The sequence below is a fragment of the Caloenas nicobarica genome, chromosome 27 (assembly GCF_036013445.1).
Source record: "Caloenas nicobarica isolate bCalNic1 chromosome 27, bCalNic1.hap1, whole genome shotgun sequence".
NCBI classification, from domain to species: domain Eukaryota; kingdom Metazoa; phylum Chordata; class Aves; order Columbiformes; family Columbidae; genus Caloenas; species Caloenas nicobarica.
Genome location: NC_088271.1, coordinates 3,736,562 through 3,755,895, shown reverse-complemented (window position 1 = coordinate 3,755,895; position 19,334 = coordinate 3,736,562). Strand labels below are relative to the sequence as shown.

At 50.2% G+C, this 19,334-nt stretch overlaps 1 protein-coding gene across 12 annotated transcripts in view; it reads right to left on the bottom strand.

Annotated features, from left to right (window-relative positions):
* PTPRS (protein tyrosine phosphatase receptor type S) overlaps positions 1-19,334 on the bottom strand; it is a 148,143-nt gene that overhangs the window by 108,218 nt on the left and 20,591 nt on the right. The window contains exon 1 of one of the 12 annotated variants that reach the window (XM_065652384.1): positions 17,252-17,270. The exons of 10 other annotated variants lie outside the window; for them this stretch is intronic. The gene's annotated coding sequence lies outside the window, so the exon portion shown is untranslated. Of the gene's footprint in view, positions 1-16,207; positions 16,321-17,251; positions 17,271-19,334 lie in introns of those variants that run through there. One more of the 12 variants, XM_065652382.1, reaches the window with a different exon arrangement.

The window sequence follows — 19,334 nt, the reverse complement described above, 5'->3', positions numbered from 1 at the left end:
TTAAATATCCTAAAGGGTCAAAACAATCTTTCAACTTCTCAACTAACAAGTTCAAACAGGACTGCAAGTACTGCTTTCCATAGCTTCCAGGGAGAGACATTCACGCCAGTCATCTGAACTCAAGTCCTCCAGGCCTTGACGGTTTTTGCCACAGCCAGAAAAATCAAGGTAAAGGTCCTGGCAACACAACCCAAAACCACTTCCCGGCAGAAGCACCAGCCTGGACACAGCGTTCTGCACGAGACGGAGCTGCTGAGCTCCAGCCCCATCACCCCACGTCCTTGGGCAGATGTTCTGCCTTCCAGTGTGCTGGTTTCCACATCCTTCCCTGTAATTACACCCTTCAGCGCCCGCTCCTGCTCTCCGCCTGCCCGTGCTGCTCGGTTTATTACCTGCCAGCACCAAGCCACACGGCCATGGAGGAAAGTTCTGCCAGGCCCTGGCCCCGTTCACCTGTTCCTTTGCAAACGTTTCAGCCAAATCAATGCAAATTCCCAATAAAAACCACTTACTTTGATTTAAGAAACTGCTCCTTGCAAACTCAGGGCTGGCACGGTTTTAGCGTGAGCTTGTTTGAGCATCGCCCAGAATCCAAAGTACATATAGAGTTCCCATGAGCTGAGCAGTGGGTGAAAAGCAAAGGGACCCCTTAAGTTTTGCTGTCACTTGTAATTTGCATGAAAATTTAAGTCTGCTCTGACAGAACCTTCTCCTGAGATTGCTCAGCCCATACACAGCCTCCCAGTAACAAGGAAGCCACCTTGAAGGAGAAAAAAGCAGTATGCACAGAGTTTTCGGTGCTAACTTCAGTAAATACAGTTTTCTCGGCTCCCCTTGGCTCCGTGCGCTGGGTCTGTACATCCCTCATGCCACCCTAGTGCTGATGCTGCCGAGCCCAGCGGCAGAAAACCTTCTGAAAACTCACTGTTACTGCTTGAAGCGCCGAGCCCAGCGGCAGAAAACCTTCTGAAAACTCACTGCTATTGCTTGAAGCGCTGGCAGCCCTCTCGGTCCTCAGCGCCATCCTCGGAGATGCCCCGGTGGGGTCCAACATGGGGAGGTTTGAAAGCTCCTCCAGCACGGGCAGGATGAGGATGCTCCTCTTCCTCCGATGTCAGGGTTATTTTAGATGTCCAAAGCGATCCTTCCCAGGCAGAGCCTGATGGGTCCAGCAGCAGAAGGATCGAAGCTCCTGGAGGCAGGACCCTCGGGCTGATGAGCCGTGGGGATACACTTACAACACATCCAACAACAAAGCTGATTTGCAGGTTCTGAAGTCATTAGAGGAAGGGTCTGACGAGGACTTTTCCATGTTTGTTTTCTGTGTTTTTCATTCCGGCCTCTTACACAATATTTACAAGGGAAAAAAGGTGTCTGAAGAAGCAGCTTAAAAACACAGGCATTTTTGTAAATCCTCCCACTTCCAAGATTTTATCAACAAAAGAAAGGAGGAGGAAGAAAAAACATAAATAGGAGTTTCACAGTGACAGGGTCCCTTTGAACAATTTTCAAAGCGCTCCACTACCAGCTCTCCTATTTGATTTTGTTTTTTTCAGAATATCTACAGCGCGTTCCTCCGTGTACCAAACGGCTGCACCAGTTCAGGTCCCTTTTCTGAACTGTTCCTTGAAGAAATCTCCCCTGGGTGAGCAGCGACCACAACCACCGCCTCAGATGTCTGCCCAGGACCGTGGCTGTGCCGGGATGCGTTTCAAGGTTTGCTCAATGGACAAGGGTTCGCACATTGACGCTGAAGATCCAGGAGTTATTCCCAGCCCAGGTCTGCAGAGGCTTTTTCCTTCAAGGCAGGGTTGTGTTCCACCAAGGATGTCCAGCATGGAGAAGAGCTGAGTCTTTATTTTGAGTGGGATCATTATGAGTAGAAATCTTGAGCATATGCCAGACTTTGGCAATTAAAGAAATTTAAGGCATCAGAGCCTTAAACCTTATTTTTAAATTATTATTTCCAGGTATTGACCTAGTAAGGACAAGTAAAGCAAGAAGAATCCCTAAACCCCATCACAAGAAGATTGCGGAGACCAGGGAGAAATCACTCCTTAAAAGCGGTCGCCTATTCCTGAACCAAACAATTTGTGCACCATAAAAAAAAAAAAAAAAAAGGAAATCCTTAATTTATTAACCCAAATCCAAAGCCAAGAATTTTACGTACAATCTTAGTGGCGCAGGGGGGGATTTGCTCATGTTAATGGTTTCATCCCCCGCCAGCAGCCTGGCCGCTGTGCCCTTACCCGACCCGGCCGCGGTCCGAGGCCGTTGGGAAAAGCGCTGCCGTAGCACACGTGCTCCTGTTCTAGTGATGCTTGGTCGATACTGCCATCCTCCCTCTTTGCAGGGAGCAGGCAGCCCATAATTCCAGCTACTACGCAGCACAGGGAGCTCCAGGCAGGGGTAATTGCAGGGGCCCGGGTTGCCCCGGAGTTGCTGTCTCCCATCCTTTGCTTGTCTGTATTTCGCCACCTTCAACGGAAAACTAAGTCTGAAAAGGGGATGGAAAACGAAGGTTTGTCAAGTCCAGGATTTGGGACTCTGCAGCAAATAAAAGAGGTCGGGGCAAATCACCCAGCAGCCAGACCAAGGAAAGCAAGAAAGAAAAAGGTTTGTGTCCAGGGAGCTGCACCGGAGGCTCCAGGCCCTTCTCTCTCCTCCTGAAGCAAATGTCAAGGCCAAGGTTGATGTAATGCCTACAGTTCTTCCTCTCCATCCTCAGAAAAATAAAAATAAAATAAAATAAGATAAAAAAATCAACCTGTATGAGACAGGCAGCCCTGGGACCCACGCGGCTGACACTGCAAGTGACAGAAACGTCCAAGGGACAATCAAATTCTGATTATGACGGGAAAGAAGAACCGCATATACATGAGCACAAACTGTAAATAAATGGGAAATAAATCCCATGGATATGGTGACAGCAGCCCCCAGACAGATCTTTACAAATTGCCTTTTACAAGTAAATAACATTATATCAGGGTTTATGGGCTTCCCTGAGACGGGCAGGGGCAGCGCTGGAAACGCTGTAACGGCATCAATTAGGCAAAAGGCAAAACCAAACGGATTTTCTTAGCGCCCGCAACGTGGCTCTGCCCTGCAGCGGCAAGAGGAGACGGGGAAGAGGAAAGAAACACGGTCCAGCATCCCCGGGCAGGGGGAAGCGCTGCTGGACAAGGACATTTTCCACCATTCCTCACGCCAAAGGGCCACGGAAACCGCAGGAATCCATCCCCACTTCACCCTTTCCACGGCCAAATCATTCTGCCTCAGTTTCCCCCTGTGCTACACCGACAGAGAATGCTGAAGAGCTGTTTAACAATATCAAGTATCTAATTCACTAAAGATGCTTAAGTGCCTTGAGATTTCTGAAGGAGCTGCTATAGGGAAGGCATTAATTTAAATATCTAGTGGCACAGAACATAATGCCAGGCAGATTTTCTTCCATTCTTTTTATAATAGCTTAATAATCCTCAAAATAGTTTCATTGTTAATACTCCTGTTGTGTATTTTATTAGGGCTTTTTAGATTGTAAAGTAAGGTAAACACTCCACATTTCTCTAGCACCTACCAAAGCGCTTCTCAGAAATAATTACTTCAGCTTCAAACACCCGCGTGGGGGGACCCTTCCTATTTAGATACGGGTGCATCATCCCTCCTTTCATCCAGAGCCACCCGAGATACTCTGAGGTTGAACAGCAGCAAAACGCACCCTCCTCCCTCCTCCCCCGGACCTTCATTACCAGTTATTGTCTCCTCTCTTTAGAGATCCCTTGATTATCACAAACAGCAGCAGCAGATCCCGGGCTCTGCCAGCCCACGGCTCTGCCCTCCGGGTACCAACTGCTGACCCCTGGCAGCCCAGTGACACATCTGCTGTCAGGAGAGAAACAAGACAGTCATTTATTGCTTTTTTTAAGCTGTGAAACCACTGTGGCTATGAAAGACAGTCCAGACCCAAAGAAAGCGCGTCGGGCATCCCCTTTTCCTTCTGCTCCCTGCAACCGCAGGGCTGCCGATGCTCCTCTGGCTTTCCACGGTGCGTCCTTGGTCATGAGGAAGAAATTGTTGGTCATGAGGAAGAAATTGTTGGCCCTGAGGGTGGTGAGAGCCTGGCCCAGGTTGGCCAGAGAGGTGGTGGATGAACCATCCCTGGAGACATCCCAGGCCAGGCTGGACGGGGCTCTGAGCAACCTGAGCTGGTGCAGATGTCCCTGCTCATGGTCTGGATGGGCTCTGAAAGTCCCTTCGACCCAAACCCCTTCTGTGATTCTATGATTCTACATGATCACAGAGCTCCGCGACGTTTTGTGCATCTGCCCTTGCGCTCGTTATCCCCGTCCCGAAGATGAAGAACGGAAGGACCAGAGGAGGCAGCGGCTTGTCCAAGCTCATGGGGGATCCCTGTGGCATAAGGGAGGGATGGAGGCTCAAGTGCAAACCTCGGTTTATCCAACTTTTGGGTCATGTTTTAGCTGTTTGCACTTGCAAGTTTGGAGGCTCCACGTCCAATACACCACAGCCGAGACGGTGGGATCTTCCAGGGCACAGACAGGCTGAGCTAGGAAGGACAAAATAAAAGCCAGCGCACCATCAATTAGCAAACCATCTTGAAAAGTACAGTGCCACCAATGCCGTAGCAGGAGAGGAATGAGGGATGTTAAATTTCTAGGTAAATCTCAGCCTGAGACAGGAGAAAAAGGAAAAAAAAATGCAAGTCTCATTTGGGGGAAGAAGAAAAATGAAAAAAAATTTTTAAAAAAGAGTAAAGTCTTCTAAGGTCTACACCGAAAACCACCCTCCCCCCAAGAAAATATAGAGAAAGAAAAACGCCAGCTCAGCCAGAGTCACTGATGGAGAAGCTTCAGGGTATAGCCAGTTATCGAAGTTTTGCAACGTAAAGCTTAAATTATTTATTATTATTTTTATTTTTTTTTAGAAAAGGAGAGGAACAATGCATCTCCCTCCTCAACAGTGAACAACTGTGCGACATCATCTCCGCATTGTCTCCCTGGTTTATCGCCGCAGCGCAGCGCCCAGCAGATTCTACCCCAGGGCAGACACAAAACCACAGGGCCACGGTTTCTAATTATACCCTCTATTCTCAGGGAAATGGTTTATTTATTAGCTCTTTGAGCTTCCCTTTCATTCATTCGCAGTCGCAGTCCCGGCAGCGAGGGGCTCTCGACAAGAGGAAATTTATGAGGTTTTCTCTGTTCTCCACCTTCCCCGCTCTCCCACCGGCCTCTCCCTCCGCTCCCCATCCAGCATTCCAGTCGCTCTCATCACTTTTAATTCAATAACTCGCGGTATAATTACTCCGTAATAACACTATTATCTTAACATTTACTCGGCAGCTGTGATCCCCTCACAGCGAGGTGAGGAGGGAGAGGAGCCGGGATTCTCCGGGGAGCAGCGATGGGGAGAGTCGCCTTTCTGCAGGAAAATGACCCAAAAATAAACCCTGGACGGAGACGGAGATGCCGCACAAAGGACTAAGAGCCGAGGCGCGTTTCTGAAGCCCCAGTCCCTCCATTTTATCTCCTTTTCATCAGAATCTGGCAGGTTTTGCTGGCGGAGAAGAGCAAGAGAAGGGACGCGGCGCCCGCACAGCCCCGGGTCTGCAAACCATGGAAGCCATTTGAACAAACACTGGGCTTGATAATCGCCCTAAAAAAGCGCTGCTGTTAGAGAAACGGACTGAAAATGGGGGTAAGCAATAGCGAAGGGCCCACTGAAGGATACGGCTGTGCTCTGTGCTATAGGAAACATCACCTCCTGCAAAACTCATCTATTTAAATACAAATATTAACCACTTATATATTACACTATCGCTCGCTACAAAGACTGCTTTTAATTCCCCTCCAGCAACCCCTCAGAAAACAGGTTTTGACATCAGCACACTTGGCTAAGAAAATTCTTCTAAAGCCATAGACTAAAACTCAAATAACTTGTGCAGCAAATGAGGCGGGGAACAGCCTATTAAATATCAGACACCATCAGCTCCAAGCTCGCCTAGAAAGGCAGAATTTCACCCTCCAAGCCTTACAAAGAGCTGGGGTGTTGGCACCTTCTGCCTCCTTGCTGCGGTTTGATTTTCGATGATATTTAAACAAACAAGCCCACTGCATATTTAGGCAGAAATGTTCCTACACGCAGCACAGAAAAAACAAGTTGCTGCAGCCCCTGCCTGAGCCAGCGCGATGCTGAAGCCTCCAAGGTGAGGTCAGGTTCACGCAGATATCAGCTCCCGAAATCACACCCGAAACTCGGTGCGAATACCAGCGTTCAGGAATAATTCACACCATCACGCATCTGTTTCATCCACACGCTGCAGCGAAGGGGTAAACACAGTTTATTTTGATTGATTATCCATCGTGTAATGCAGAGCTGTAATTCCATCAAGCCATCAAAGCCATTCGGCAATTATATAAATCAGGGGAGGAACGTGCAAAAAGGTTTGTCGTTCGAAACTCAAAATGGAATTTCCTCATATTATATCGCTGCACATTGGCTTGTTTTTTAATAACACACAGTCAGGTTGTTTTGGTTTCAAATTTGTTTACATGCCTCTCCCATATACCAATTCACTGGTTGCTGCCGAGGACAGATCACATCTACATTAATAAGACATTTTACACCGTCTTCCACTCCACAGGAAATTTCCAAAGCAAACCAAGACTGAAACGCAGGCAGCACGATGAAAAATCACCCCCCGCGCCGTACACAACCCAGCCCTTCGAAACGCCTGAACCTCAATAATCCCAACCGCGTCTAATTCACTCGGAACAGGCGACTTCCCACCTTCGGCTGGGATATGATAAAAGATGCTACAGGGAGCCCTTGGTACCGCTCAGGTTTCATTATTTATAACGTTATATAAAGCCCTTACTACTGAATAGATCTTGCGTGTGGACGTAATTATATGTTTATGCATTATCATAATTAAATCTACAATAAAGTAAATAAGACAGTTTATGATGCATTATCCAGGCATTGTTGTTGAGTTTTTACACCTATTTAATTCGAATTTAGTAGGAGCCACTGCGATGCCAAGCACTGGGCAGAGGAAAGTCCCTGCAGGGCTCCTCAAAACTCCTCTTGCAGTCAGAGGAGGAGCAAATCCCCAAATCTGGGCAAACGGCCCCAAACTCGCAGCCTCACGTCAATGGTGTCGATGGCTCCGGCTCGACCGCATCTCCTCATCCAGCTGCAGAGCCCGTCCCTGTGTGAGACACGGAACAGCTCCTGCTTAACAGAAAAATCGTCACTTTGTAAGAGTTGAGGGTAAAACGCTCTTTGCCTTCAACAAGAGCGGATTTCAGCTCCGGGCTCCGCTCGCCCAGCCCAGCAGGGACCTGCGCCGGGAAAACACCACTCAACTCATCGCAATTATTATTTTTCTTTAAAGATAAAAATAAATTCAACCACTCTGCTTGAATTGTAGGCCCTAAGTCAGTATTTATTATCTGTCTTTTCGAGTTTTTCTGGGGGAAAAAAAAAAAAAAAGGAAAGAAAAAGCCCCGCTGAGCTGCGCACTGAGAAGCCACCCGAGATAAACTAGAGAAGCACTAAACACGGTGCCATTAAGTGAGAGAAGCCTCTGATGTGACACTGGGCTGTTTGCTGGCACTATAAATTATTGCACACTAAAAAAGTTTGTTAAATGCTCCATAAACTTTAACACATCACTGAAACACTTTGAACCAAGAATTTTATTTGGCTATCCACAAAACCGTGCTTCACAGCCAGCAAAGAAGAGCAAATGCATGTTTTTCTCTAAAAATTACAGATACGTTTTAATTTCTAGGGTTCAGAACAGTGAAATTAATACAAGTAGATTTAAGAATTCCCGTAGAAGCACCCATGTCACGTCTGCTTCAGCTGAATCCTCAAACAGCGATAGGGTCTTTGGGGTTCACCCCTCCTCCGGTACCTCTGACCTTTGTATTTTGAGAAACAACCAACCCCTGGACATGAGGCGGCACCGGGAGCCCAGTGAAGCTCCGGATGAGCTCCCTGAGAAAGCAAAGCGCAAGGAAAACAGCAGAGTGGGGGCCACACCTCGGCTTTTCTATGTATTTCCCTGAATTTGCATTCCCAAAGCTATTCCAGGAAAGCTAAACCAGGGTGCCAGCCAAGAAGCAAAATTCATCTTTAAAATAAATCCCCAAATGTTTTAATATTCATGCTCATTTCCTCGGCACAAGGAAAACGGGGCCTTTCTCAGGATTTTGCCATTTTGCCCCCAAAGCAGGAGGGAAGAAAATCAATTCCCCACGGGAGCGACAAGGTGTGAGGCACCACTGGACCCATCGCCTTCATCTCCACCAGAACTTCAAACGGGACCCGGGACGCCCTCCAAAGGAAACTTTTGCCCAATAAAACTTGCTGAAAAATCTCAAATCCACCAGCTGGTTGAAGCATCATTGGCTTTGCATAAAACCTAAAGCCACTTTTAACATGTCACTCATCTTCCCTATTAAGCCTAATGGAAACCGTGTGGCTCCCCGCACGGGGACAGACACAGATTTGGATGAGTCGCCCAGAGGGACCGATATCAAACCTACGCTGGCACATCCAGACCAAGGACACAGGGGACAGCGGGGGGTACAGCCCTGTGTCCCCCAGTCCAGCCCTGTACAATCCACACAGGCTGTCGCAATTTTTGACTGGTTTATAGCACGTAGTTACTCCAGCGCCAGCACAAGGGACAGAAATTCATTTTGAATCACAACTCTACTTGGGGCTAAATCATTCGACGGTGCGATTTACACGGTCGCACCTCGCAGGGCGGCGCGTGAAGCTCGGCGCAGGTTCATCACTCGTTTCGGGATATTGCTCTGGAAGGCGCTGCCGAGCCGAGGTTTGCTGTGAGGAACCGGGCGCTCGGCGCTTCGCGGCAAGAGAAACGGGCTATTGGTAACGGCTGCGATCCCATTCCCCCCTGGAAGGAAGAGCTGCAGCCATCGAACGTCGAACCGGAGGCAGCGGTGATTCGTCTGGTCCAGCACAGCAGCACCACCCAAAAGCAGACACTTCGGAGGAATCACCTGCCCGGGTGAAGTTTTGTTCCTAGTTCCAGCCAGCATGTGAAACGGGATGGGATGAGCCCAAAAGGGGCCACAGAGAAGCACTGGCCTGCAATGTCCTGCAGCATCCAGGACACCAAATCCATTAACGCTGGAGAAATGGTGGCAAATAACCGAGTTTTTGCTCCTTGACGTGTACTCAACGCACTAAGTACATGGCGTGGATGGCATGAGAGCATCCCAAGGAGAACAGGACCTGTACAATACTGCAATATCGGGGCTGGGGAGATTGGAGCCATCCTGGGATCCACCTCCAGCAGGACTTCAACCCCTGGGAAGCCTGCAGCAACCTGAATTTCTGCAGGTTTTCCCCCTGCCTGCGTGCTCGGGGATGCAGCTTCCGCCCCAGCGCAAACACCAGGTCTTGGTTAGTGAAATAATCCTTTGAATTCAAGCAGCTCCCATTTCACGGAGCACCACAGCTGTTCACTTCCCCGCACGCCTTTTCACAGCGAGCTCTTCCCTCCGCTCCCCATCCCCCAGATTTTTCTCCTAAAGTTCAAATAAACACATTTTTCAGGATGGTATTTGTAACTTTATCCCTTCTTTTTCATTCTCCTCCTTTTTCCAGACCAGTGTTCTAAGGCTTTCTGACTTTGGAAACCTTGCAGACGCAAGACTTGCCGCATTGCCATGGCCCTTAGCCACCACTTTGCGCAACACAGAGAAGAAATCAAAATTCCAAAGGCAGTTCAAGAGCCTTGGCGTTATGGCTACGGCAACACAAGGAAAGACAAAAACATCCCCCAGTCCAAACCCCGCGACGCTCCTTAGGTCTCTCTCATGTTTTGCAGCTCATTTCAGCCCCAAAGTTTCCTTCATTACACACGAATTTCCTGCTCCTCCCCACCTCAAATTTTCCCAATTTCTGCTGGAAAGGGGGAAAAAAAAAATTGCCCATGAGGGCTTATTTTACAAGACAAAACCAGGGCTGGATCTCTGCTGCACATTGTCCATGTCTGGCAGGTGGAAAGGGCTGAAAGTGCCTCCCCACACAAAACAAATCCGGTCCTGAACAAAACCCATGTTTATGGCACACATGTGCGCACACGTAGCCCAAAAACATGAATCAAAGGCCCAAATGTGCCTCCCGGGGAGCTGACTGCCCCCCAGCAGTGTTTCCAGGAGGCAAAGCCAGCAGGTATTATTATTTTTACATGTGGATTTGATCCTCAAACACGGCACTGCTCGGAGATTGGATTTCACTGTGGCTGTTCCTTGAGGTTCCCATTTTGGCCCGTTCCTGGTGGCAAACCGAGAAGGACCATGTGGTGCATCCCAGTGACATCCCCAGGAGTCTGGGCCCACCCCAAGAAAAACAACAATTCTCCTCTTTCAAGGCCACAGCAATTGAAATATCTGCCCTCAGGGAAGGCTTTTAAATAAAAAAAAAAAATCAGGATTTTCTCTCCTACTCCTTGACCCGAGGACATTGGGGCAAAAGATATCGCACATCCCCCTCCTCCCATCTGGAAAGACGGATGGACGGGGACACACAAACTACCCAGATCCTGTAACAGAGCACGGCGAGAAGCTGCGCTTGCTTCCTTAAGTAAAGGATAAAGTTTGAATTTAAGCTGATCTCTGGGGAGAGAAAGAGGTTATTGAATCCATAGGAAGCAGCAGGGAATAAACCAAGTGACCCCAAGGCCAGGCGCAAGCAACCGGGATTCCCAGGGGTTCCAGAGCTGGGGGACAGACCGGCACCAGATTTACTGGGGATTTTTTTCATCCCCTGCTCCGGCCGCACACACATTTCCCTTGTGCTGCCTTACAGAGCAAACAAATGTCACTTCTTCGGGGAAACCGCAAAGACTATTTTCTTCCCAATCCTCCCCGCTCTCCGAATCCTCCCCACTTTGCAGCTTGCAGAAAAGTGCCCCTAATCCCCAAATTCTCTCTTTACCTGCAGCAAGAGCTGAAACCCTACCCGTCCCCTCCCCCAGCCCTCCAGCCGCACTAATCCATCACATTCCCCGGCCTTGCAGCCCACCCCCAGCCCCGACAGCAGCAATCCTGGCACCAGATGTCCACGGACAAAGGCAGCGCCAAGCATCAAAAAGCAATCGCCCCATCGCCCCTGTCCCGACGGGGCCCCTGGGCAAAAAAAGCGAGTTCAAAGAGCAAGAACCCCAGGCCGAGCATCCTGCTGCTGCTGCTGCTGCACGAGCATCTTTCTTCCGCAGCTGCTGCACGAGCATCTTCTGCACGAGCATCTTCTGCACGAGCATCTGCTGCAGCTGCTGCACACCCTGGGCACCCAGAGTGGGATCGCGTCCCTCACGAGGATACGGTGACAAAACTCAAACCACAGCTGAGCTCACCAAGGGGTTACAATTCCCCCTCTCAAATCAGGGATTTAAAACAGGGGTCGTTGATGGAAAATCAAAGGGATTTTACTAAGAAAAAAAAAAAATCAAAACCCAAGCAAGATATCTGTGCTCTGTCCACACGACGGCTGAAGCAGCATTAGCAGCGACTTTGTTTAAATACGACTGTTGCAAACCTCTTCCCGGCATCCTCCTCGCAGCCTGCAGGAGGATTTTGCTAGCCAAACCATGCTCCAGATTAGCCATCTGGATTATCTGCATTTGCTAAACCCGACCGCAAGACCAGCCTTTAAGGCAACACACCCATCTCCAGGGATTTGTTCATGGAAAGAAGAGTGGAGGGGGGTATAATCTCCACTCCAGACCCTCAGTAACTTTTCAGATGCACTGATTTTTTACAATTTTTTCCCTTTTTCTTCTGTTTGTAGGAGTTTGGTACTATTTCTTCCGGTATTGGGCCATGCTATTTACATCAGCCTCCTCCGCCAAGTCCGCTGGGCAGCTGACAGTCTCAACCCCCATCCGAAACCCATCCCAAAAACCAAAATCAGTGCTAACGGAACCAGCCCAAGAGCGAAACCCAGCACCCTGCCCAAGGAGAGCAGCGTCTTGTTTCTAAAACTGATTATTTGCAACAATCTCCCCTGTTGGCTTTTGAAATAGCTCCAGCTAATGGTTTCCCTGATTTTTTAGGGGAAGAGCATCTCTCCTGCACCCCACACCCCGAGCATCCCTGCGCCAAGGAGACAAATCCCAGGACAAACCCCCGCGCGGCTCCAGCTGCTGAGCCTTGGAATTTTGAACATTTTCCCTATTACACCCAGGTTTAGCGCTGTTGCTACAGCATCATTTTATTTATGGTATTACTTCTGTCATTATAACGATCCTACATAAATTCCGTATACTGATTCCGCAACAATACTTGCTGCTATTATAATAATGATCCCATCTGAATGGCGCAGGTGCCATTATCAGAAAATCTGTTTGTAATAGAGAATCAACTGCAAAAAGAGGCATTACGCCCAAATGAACTATTTAAGAATTACCATAAACAGGGGGCTGGCCTCAATTCCCTTCGCTGCAACGGGCTGGTTGTCGTAAATAAGAGAGCAAGTCAGAATTAGCAGGTAAGTCATCCTGCGACTGGGGAGCTGATGCTGAAACCGAGCACCGTGTGGCTTCCTCACTTGAATAAAACCTACCTCCGCACAGATTTTAATAACGAAATTTTGCGACACACTAAGTGCTAATGAGAGCACTAATCAGTACATGGAGAAATTGAAACGCACCCTTATAAACCCATTAAAAAGTTATCCGTAAATAGAAAGGAAGGGCAGAGCAGCTTCTCGAGAAACCCAGACTCACCCGAGCACACATGAGCTCATGCAAAATTAAGGCGGCAGCCACTTTGGAAATGACATAAGATGCATGGGGAAAATAAAGGTGTTGCAGGGCTCAGTTTGATAGATCTCCATCCTGCATCAGCCCGTGCACGTTCCCAGCTGTAACATCCCCCAGGTGCCTCCTGATTCAGGCTTCACCCACCACAACAGTTATTACTCCTACAAAATAGTTCTGGAAAGGCAGCTACCCCTTCAAAGAGAGCTTCTAACAGATGTTTTCCCACCGTCAGCATTTGAACAAACACGGTGTCTCACAACACCTTCCGCGGTCCCTAATTTTACCAGTTCGTTCTACACGCCGGCAAACACAGCACGAAATAAATTCAAGTGTAACAAGATTACGCCTCCCTGATGCCACAGGATGCGCCGCAACCTCCGCCGAGCCCGACAGCAAAGCCTTGCATGGGAATAGAAGTATCGGTGGGGTTCAAAAGCTCTTCAAACTGAGGGCAGAGGATGGCTTGGAAATGGGATCCAGAGCCTTTCATCTCCAGGTGGCTGGTTGAAAAATTCAGCCCGGGCGAGCAGCAGCTACAAAGTCGTTACTACAGGAGGGCTGCACAGGAGCCAGCGTGAAATGAGTAAAGTGGCTTCAACCCAGCGCTTTGCAGACCGGTGTCAGACAACCTGTCACTCCCACACCTGGCACCACGGGGCAGCCCCAGAAAAGGCACCAAGACGCGATCGTGCAACCTCGATTTTCCCCTTTAGACACAGCCGGGTGACGCCAGCACTGCCGTTCTCTTTTGGCCCGTACTCACATGCAACAAACGGGGACGCTCGAGCAGGAATCAGAGATAGCGGGTCTATTCCTGGCCTTGCTGCAGACCTGCCGCGGGAGCCTGGACGAGCCTCCCTTCTGCCTTGGCTCTTTTTGGCCGAACAACGTGGCACTTCAGCACTTTCCACTGGTCGACCCTAAAACACTTCACGGAAAGGAGTTATGCATCGCTATCCCCGTTTCACAGACGAGGAAGCCAGCAGATTGCCAGTTCCCCAAGGCTGTTTTTCTGGCACGCTCCTTAGAGATTAAATCTAGTGAAATAGCTGCGCCGTACAAGAATCTGTACCCACAGGCCAGATTCAACAGTGAGGGTAAAGAGGGTGCTTGAAACTCACTGTGATCAAGGTTAAGAAACACAATAAAACACCATATCCTGCTTTTCCAGCTCTGCAGGGTAATGAGGGATTTCCTCATATACCTGCTGCAACTGTCACCTCTGCAGGAATTTAGTACCCGACACTAAATTCACGCTCTGTCTGCACACTGAACCTTCAGACGGCTTATTTTGGTACCTTCACCTCCTCCAAAAAAATTACACATCTCTCTTCCAAGTCAAAAGCATAATTGGGCCTTCTCTGGTTTCAACGCCTTTGCAAAATCACTGCTTTGCCTTCTGGCTGCAGAAGGAGGTTGCAGAGCAGGAGCCTCGACGCTGCCCCAGCCCCTCATTTCCACCCTGACCGGCAGAAGGATTTGGAACAAGCGTCTGCGCTTCTCCTGGAGATGATGTACCTTCTTCTGCACCGGGATCAATGACACGCTCCCCAGGTGATAAAAGACACCTTCCCTTCTACTTGGCGGGTTCTTGGAGGAACAATATGAAAGGAGGATGAGCGTTGTGGCTTTTACTGCAGGGATAAAAGGAGGGAAGCGCAGCCCTGAGCTGCCATCCTGTGCAGATCCCTCCTCCCCGGTGCAGAACCACCTCGTTTAACCGGAGCCGCAGTCTGAACCAGCCTGACCCACCATCCTGGAGCCCAAATCCCAAGATGCGCCCCCGCAGCCAGCGAGAGGGAGGCACCAATCAACTCCAGACGCTCCTTACGTTACAGAAAACGCAAACCGTGAAGGAACTGGTAAAAGAGCTTGGTTAGCTCAAAGGCACATTTTTCACTTCCTCCATTTTGGTGAAAAAAAACCAAAAAAACCAAAAAAAACCAAAAAACCAAGAAGCAAACAAAAAAACCCCCCAACAAAGCCCAACCAATAGTGTAAGTCTGTAAATAAATATCAGCCTTGTAAAACACCAGGGCTGCCAAGCACCTCTGCGGCCAGACGGGCCAGCGGTGAATCACAGACACGCGCCCAACGCGGAGCTGCTTACTTTCTCAGTGCAGGTGGTTTGTTATTCTCAGAAAGTCTCTTTTTTTCAGCAGATGTTCCTCTGTTCCGTGTGTGGCAATCCCAGCGCGCCTGAATTTGTGATTTCTCCTCCGCTAAGTGACGTTTTCAGGAAAAGGGAGATGAAAGGAGAGCAAGATGCAGCTATACAAAGCACAGGCTGGAGAATCCTCTCTTTTTTTTAAGAGAGGAACCATAATGTTAACGTTTGAAACTGCTTTTCATATACAGTAATGATCAGCTTAATCTTTACATTTTTTTCCTTAACTGCGGGAGAGTTCTCTGCCAACGAACAATATAAATTTAAATTTAATTTCAAGTGTTCTGTTAACTGCCTCGAGTCAGACCAGCTGCTGCGAATTCAAAGTTAGAGCCTTGACGTAAAACTTACCTGCAACATAAAAGTCTTTTGCCTTTACCAGAGTGAGAAAGAAATCATAAAGGGATAAAATATGGCCATTTCTCAGAAAAGTTCCAGCTACACAGTTCCTGTAACAAAATGGAGCTTTTCCCCCCTCTTATGTTTCTAAAATTACATATTTTAGACGAATCTGCATCTTGAGCTTAAGCAGTAATATAACGGCTAGCAAGCAAGTCATGTAAAACGGAGAAAGCGAGTTATATTTTAATCCTGGGAACCGAGCACAGAAGTTGTGCAATGTTTACAGTGAATACATTTTCTACGTTACTCACAGCCCGAGTCCTGCCCCAAGCATCGCGCTGCAGACCTGGGCTGCCTTTTATTCATTAAAAAATAAAAGGCATTTCCAGTATGGAAAAAAAAATCTATAGTAAAAGGGGTAATTTGGAGAAAAGGGTGAGCTGGAGAGCCGGCCCTCTGTAACACAGGCAAGCGCTCCAGCATGAATGGGGGATGCTGGGCACGGTTTTTAACACTTTGTCTCTTGTTTTGCAGCAAAACGCTGAAGAATTACAGGGAGAAAAAGGGGGAGAAGGGGTGGGGGGGTTCCCCATCACTCGGCAGATCACGCCCGGCCAAGAAAATTCGGGCAGAAACGGGAATTTTAAGGTTTATCCCTCAGCGGGAGCCAAGAGGGCGGCAGGACCCGCCATCACCAGCCGCGCTGGACGGCGCCACCAGGGGAGGGTCGGTTCCTCTTCTTCAAAACGAGGGACAAAAAATAATATTTCAAAATAAATCGGACCGACTGTTCCGAGTCTCGTTTCGGCTCCGCAGCGGGAGAACCCCCCCCCGGGGGACGGGCGGAGGGGCGCGGAACGGCCACTTACCGGGAGGGGAGGGGAGGGGAGCGGACCGGCCGTCCCACCCGCGCCGCCCTCGGCATCGGCGGCCCCGGCGCCTCCGGGCCCACGGGCGCCGCGACCCCGCCGAGCAGCCCGGCGAGGCCCGGCCGAGGGAGGCGGGGCCGGGGCGGGGCCCGGGCGAGCTCAGGGGGCAGCGGGCCCGAGGGGGCGAGGGGCCCGGGCCGGGGGAGGCGCCGCGGCCTGGCGGGTCCGGGTCCCCCCGTGGCCGGTTCCCCCCCGCGGGGACTCTGGAGCTGAACCTTTGGGCCCCCCCCCCTTGGCCTGGCCTTGGGGTCCCCCCGCCCAGCCTGGTCACTCAGGGCACCCCCAAGGCCGGGCTTGGAGTGCTGCCTGGTCCTTTAGGGCCCATCCACCCCATCTGGTCCCTTTGGGGTCCCCTCAGATGCAACGCAGTCCTCACAGGACTCCCCAAAATAAAAAGCAAAAGCTCCCCCCCGCCCCGCCAGCATTAACTCACCCCTCCCAGGGCGGCCGCTCCTGCCCGAAGGGGAAACTGAGGCAGCGCAGCTGAGCTCTTCCCTCAGCACATCCCACCCAAGCAGGACTCGGGGCCCCCCCGAGCCCCCAGAGCTCATCCAGAGCACAAAACCCCGGCCACGGGGGGGTTCGAGTGGTCCCACGTCAGCCCGATGCCGCTGGGCTAACCCCGCGCCTGGAGATTTTCGGCAATGCAAAACCCAACAGTGCTCACAGGGTCCCTGCTCCCTTGGGCTTGGCTCTACCATCAGATAAACTCTCACCTCCAAACACTTTTTTTTAAAAAGAAAAAGGCAGAAAAGCCAACAACAAAAGCCACAACCTTCTCATTTATTTTTCATGGAGCTCCACAGACGTGCAAAGCTCTTGCAGCCGTCTGTAAAGAGAGAAGGTAATTCCTAGCCTGAGGACTTTATAGTTTAAATAAGACATAAACGCAGCAAGAGAGGACAGAGAAGAGAAAGGCGAGAGGGGGTGTGCAACAAAAGGGTTTCTTCAGAGAGAGATTAGGCTATCACGATTGCTACATACGTGGCTTTGCATTGACTCTATATAGGATTTCAGAGCAGCTCTGTTATCTCCAGGCATGAACAAAACACGCTGTACTTGCTCTTTTCCAAATCATACCAAGAAGCTGGAACCAAACAAAACCCCCAAACAGAAAAAAAATAAAATAAAATTTTAAAAAGTCACAACAAAATTCCTTCCCTCCCCATTTGGCTATTTTGTTGGGTTTTTTTTTTTCTTCACAAGGAGATATTTTGCCCTTTTTTTTTTTTTTTTTTTCCTGAAAGCTCGGGGTTGAAAACCCTCGGTCATCTGGGAATTCTGCGAGCCAGCGAGTGCAGCGGGTTGAGCACAGAGAGGCTCTTGGCAGCCCCAGCACGGAAAGGGCCGCGCTGGAGCATGTGCTGGGAGACGGGGGGGACGCGGGGGGCAAAGGAGGCCACGTACATTTTTAGGAGAAGAAAAAAAATATATATATAAAAAATAAAGCATCAGCAAGGCCTGCCTGGCGCGCACGCCAGCTCTGGGGGCTGGGAGCGGGGGAGCGTGGGGAGGAGAAAGGCTGGGTGGATGGAAGTGAGGATCCAGATTGAAAACAGATGGGATTTTTCTTGCCAACCTGACATCCGAGAGCGCGGGAGGCGGGGTAAAACTTCCCCTTCGAGAGGCTGCCAGCCAGGAGATATGGGGGCAGGGGGGCTCAAAAACCCCAGTTTGGTTTAAAAAAAATCCCTTCTCGCTCCCTTTCACTGGGGCTCCCCGGACAGCAGAGAGGAGCCCGTTGGAGCTGGGTTGTTTTTAATAATTTGAGAGGTTTGATTTTACCATTAAGCGTCTGATTCATCTGTTCCTGCCTGCTGGAGCTAAGCCCAGCCTGGCAGTTAATACTTGCCCTAGGAGATGTTTTAGGGGCACTTTGCACCCACACAGATCTCTCTGCACAAGCAGACGCGGGAAACTCGCGTACGTGCAGGGAAATAACCCCGTGCACACCCTCGTGCACACTGCGCCCGGCTAAAAAACCTGCAGCTCAGCACGGGCCACAACCTGCACCCAGGGACGAGCTGGGCTGCGGCGAACCCCTGCTTGAGTGCGGCTGCAAAAAATCCACATTTCCACAAAAAAGGAGGCACCACAAACCATTGGAGGACCTCACATCGCTTGGTACAGCCCCGGGCACCTGAGCTGGCGCCTCCAGCAACCCCCAAGTTTGAAGGAGCTGCAAACAAATGATGCAACAGCCCTGAAGTGACTTTGGGGTGATTCACCCAGGAGTCAATTTGTGGCTGGTTTGGGGCGGCGCTGAAGCTTCTTCCCGCTTGGCCCCTCCATCCACGCAGCCCACGAGCGACCGGCTGCTGCAAATCCCACCCGAGGTGGCAGAGGGGTCCCTGGTGACATGGGGACACAGGGGCCACACAAGTCCCCATGATAAGCGACACATTTTGGGATAAAGATCGTTGCAGGCCAGCAAAAGGCTGCCCCATGTACTTCAAGCGACTGGCAAAGCCACCGCTCCGCAGGGCACGGGTGTCCCCGGGCCTGGCAGGGACGTGGGGTCCGGGCCCCCCCGGGATTTCACAGCTACTTTACAAACCAGAAATAAAAAGTTAATGGTGCGGGCTTGACCACATATTTTCCAAGGGCTCTGGGAGACCGGCTCTCTGCAAGCCGGCTAACACACACTCTTTTCATTCAGAGCTTTAAATACCCAATTGTGTCTGTTTTCAGCACGCTCATTTTTAGCATTTTAATGATATGGTCCCCGGCTCTCACCCTCCTTGGATTGGCCACAGTGCGGGGTTTTTTTTTTTCTTTTTTTCTTTTCTTTTTTTCCCCCCCCCCCTCCTTTTTAACATCTTGCAGAGCGAGAGGAGAAGGGGGTTAGCAAGAGGTCACACGTTTCTCCTAACCCAAGTGTTTTTGCAGCAGGCAGGGGGTCCTGCCAGGGACAAAGCTGAACCAGCCCCCCCGGCTGCACCTTTGCCGCGGGTGCTGGGTGCAGGAGGGCACGCTGCCCGCGCCACAGCATTTCGGGGAGATCCACGATCCCGCCACGTCCCCAGATCCCGGCACAGCCAAAACCTCGCTCACCACAGCCAGCCCT